Source organism: Penaeus chinensis, chromosome 11 (genome assembly GCF_019202785.1).
Source record: "Penaeus chinensis breed Huanghai No. 1 chromosome 11, ASM1920278v2, whole genome shotgun sequence".
NCBI lineage: Eukaryota > Metazoa > Arthropoda > Malacostraca > Decapoda > Penaeidae > Penaeus > Penaeus chinensis.
Window position 1 is genome coordinate 28,317,982 of NC_061829.1, and position 4,346 is coordinate 28,322,327.

The following is a 4,346-nucleotide window of genomic DNA, read 5'->3' on the forward strand; positions in this document are numbered from 1 at the left end:
TTTATACTTTTCATACGCTGCCTGAGATCTATGTCTTCTGAACCTTCTCCAAAGGAGTTGGTTTCTCTCATTTTCTTGCATGTATCATTGACCTATTTTTGGTCATTTCTTGCTTCATTTTGAATCTTGATACAATTTTTTCTACTCCGTGTTTATAGACTTCACAAAATTTTAAATATTGCATTTCAAGGTTCTCTTCGTTCAGGAGGGTTTCTCAGTTTATGCCACCAAATAAATCATTAAGGCTTTTTATAATTACCTCTCTTGCAATTGTACTTTCTTTATCTTTCCTTACTTACGATGATTTTTTTTCCAGTAACAGGCAGTATTTCAACATAATTACGACATTATCACTTTTTCCTAGAGGAGGGCAGAACTCCATATCCTTAATGTCATCTTTATGCTTTGTAAATATTATTGTGTGTATATCCTGGTATGATCTGTTACATTCAGGAAGAGAAAAGATTAATTTATGACTTCTTGTATTCTCCAAGTCTAGCTAAGCTCTGAGATCGAAACTTTCCCAGTCAATTTTGCTATTAAAATCCCCAGCTACAAGAATTTATTTTGCATTGGTTTCCGAAAGTTGTAGCACTTCTTCCAGGCTCTATAACGTTTCTTGAATAAGTTTTTGGTAATTTTCTTGTGAACATACCGATGTATGAAGTGGCATGTACACTGTGGTTATTATTATATTTACTCCGATGGTTTCTACCTCAATTACCTTTAGATCTACGATGGGATCTTGTTAAATCTCTATCTCCTTTATAGTACTTCCTTTCCTTGTTTATATTGTTAATCCCCCTCCATTTCCATTTCCATTTTCCCTTTCTTTCTCCAAATATTGTAGTCTCTAAGTCCTAATGTTACATCGTCTACGGAGGGATCCGGTTTGGATTCAGTGATGCATATTACATCTGGTTTATTACTTTCAAAAATTGCATCTAGTTCGAGTAATTTCGAGCATAAGCCATCTATATTTGTATAAACTATTTCTACATAATCTTTCGCTATTCCTTTTGGGTGCAAGGCTAATGATTGTCTCCACATTTTGGTTCCGATAGTAAACTTGTTTTGCTTGGAGGCCTCTCACCCTCCAAATGAACAAGTTTTTTTTCTTCTTCTTCAGTTCTTCTGCAGTAATTCTCTGTCATCTTTGGTCATATTTTATCTTATCCAGATTTTCTCATATTCTTCGTGTTTGGCCAGGATTTTAGCTTTCTTTATTACATCAGTTATCATTTGCTTATGCATGAATTTCACCTATATAGAGCACTTCTTTCCCATTTCGAATAATCCCAAAATTCTGTGGGCTATGATATTCTGCTCCGAGAATTCGGGATTTATGACTTGAGAATATTGACAATCAATTTCTTGTCTTCGCTGCATCTCTCGATTCCATCTTCTTAACTTTTTCTTCATGCTCCAAAATTACTATGTCCTATCAGCCAAATTTGCGATATTGCTGGTATGCTGCCTAAGTTGTGACGTAAATTAATTTTTCTTCCTTTGTAATTTCGATGTCTTTTTCTAACTTTTTTTTCCATTTCATTTAGTCTTCTTTATTTTAGATATATCGGCATATGTATCTGTCATCTTTTCTGCTTCTTCCATTATTTGGCTGCTTGACAGATTGCTTTCAATCTGCTTAACAGTCTCCTGTACTTTGGTTACTTCATCAGCTTTTTCTTGCAGAGTCTTTGACTCGATCTGACTGCTGTTGCCAATCATTTATGTGTGTGTATATATATGTATATATATACATATATATACATAATTTTGAATGTTTTTCACCCCCTGTCCGGCTTTGTTGTAACTGATTTGTTCGATCATTCCAGCACTGATTATGAAGACAGTCGTCTTTGAAACGTTTGCAAAATAAAGATGTTCATCACAGCCTTAGTTATTCTTTTTATTGTATTTATATATGTGCTTATATGTATATATATATGTATATATATGTATGTATATATGATATATATACATATATGTACATATATATGCATATTTATATACACACATGTGTGTAGGCATATGTATGTGTATATATATTCATATATATGTATCTCTCTATCTCTCTCTCTCTCTCTCTCTCTCTCTCTCTCTCTCTCTCTCTCTCTCTCATACACACACACACACACACATGTATATATAGATACACACACACACACGTATATATAGACACACATATATGTGTATATATATGTATAAATATACATGTCTTTATGTATGTTTGTAGGTATATACATATATATATATATATATATAAACACACACACACACACACACACACACACATGTACTCTTCTATACATACACACCAGTAACCATTTTACACCTATTGTACAGATTGCAGTAAGGTGTGAGACTCACGTTCTTCTTTGTTGTCATGTGACGTAACGGTCTTCGAACAAGCAGTCAGAAAACTGCGCTTGCCCAGCTCGCCGAGTGCATGAAATGCAAGTGGGCTTACATTTTAAAACAAAAATTCGTTAAACATATTCACAGATCATTCTGTATCCAGAAATCAAAGAAACAAACCATGAATACGATTTTTTCGTATTTAATAGTCACTGGAAATATTTGGTAACTTTTCCTCTCAAACACATGTCTCAATTCATTTCTTCGATTTAGTTTCCTGTCAATAGTGTGAGTTTATTTAATGTTTAAACATGTAGTAAGGCTTTGATAGCAATGGCCACCATGCATTCGAAGAGAAATCTTGAAAATTTAAATTAGGTTAAATGGTTCGTACAAAGCCTGGCAAAAAATACATGTCCTTATGAAGCGTGTGGATAGCATTGCTAGGGCCATTACCAGTACACTGGTTCACTGTGGAAGGATGACTAAATAGTTGCTACCAAGATGTTTATCCTGTAGATGGGATGGCATCCCCTCTGGTAGTGCATGAGTACGGCCTGCGGCTAGCAACACGCCTCTTTAGTAATTAATCCAACAAGACGGGCGGCCTGATCCCGACCAGGTCAGGCCAACTGGCTGGTCTTACTTGGGAGACTAGGCCCAAGCAGTTATTGCTTCATTGGCCTCATACAGGTCCTGTGAGTGCCGATCATAGTGGACAGTGCCCATGTATGCTTACTCACCATCCCTGTAGCTGTTAGACATTAATCTCTAATACACAACATCCCCTTGCTGGACTCCATGGTGGGTGGGAGTGTGAGAAGGTGAAGGAAGCGCTATATATGGCAAACAAAAACCACATGATCTGACCAAAAAAATAACAAACCTCTTAAGGAATTGGCTAAGACAGTCACTCTGAAGCCATCTATGGCTTCTAATGACATGAGAAAAACCACAAGCTGACTCTACCATACTTGCCGCAAGAGTGGGCATGGAAAAAAAACAACATATAAACAACACGTGTCTGTCCACCAAATAGTGCATGAAATTGACTCTCGATCTGGCCTCTCCAGGCCTGCACCCAAAACAGGGACACCTCTAACATCTCAGACGTCTTCGCTGCCCGACAGGGAACACAAGCTGCACCAGCCAAACCAGCTGCTCCCATGGCAAAAATCCAGAACCCATGCCGACAAGAGAGTCAATATGGCTCTCCTTGGCTTCTCACTTGCTTATGATGCTTAGGTCCTGGGAGCTTCCTGAAGGACGAAAGGGAAGACCCCAATCAGGTAAGTCCTGGTGGCCCTGACAGGAGCCCCAATCACCCCTCTTGATTTAAGTAACCGGGGCTTCAACTGTCTTAGAACCTATGTCCCTGACCCACTTCGGTGCTTCATGCGCCAATAATATGGTCACCACCAGGCTAAGCCCAAATGTGGTGTCTGTTGCAAGGCACACAACACTGAGGTGTGCCTTAAGGCACATAAGGAAGGCCAAAGGGACACAACAGCCAGATGTCCCAACCCTGCCAAGAGGCATCATGCCTGGAATCTGGCTTGCTCTGTCAGGAAGGCGGCAGCCCCTTGGCAACAGGAGGTTGTTACAAAACAACCAGATTTTGTTCCTGCACCCCCAGGCACCCAATTCTTGAGACAAAACAAAAGGGAAAGGGCTCCTCGACCTCCTAAGAGGACGGACGCACTTCCTCAGCCTCCAACAAAAAGGAGTTTCCGGCCCTTGCAAGTGCGCAAGAAAAGAACCAGAATAATAAAGATTTAAAGAATACTGCAAGATCTTCCCAAGAGCTGACCAACTCATCTTTGATGAGGCAGGTATGACTCTCCTGTTGGCACCTGTAGTCACTGCAGTAGCAACAGCTTTGGGGAGGAGGAGTAAGAAGGCAGATAAGGCAGCCAAGGTCGCCATGATGGCAATGACTTAAACTGTTGTAGCATTGAAGGGGAGGAAGCTGAACATAGCCAAAC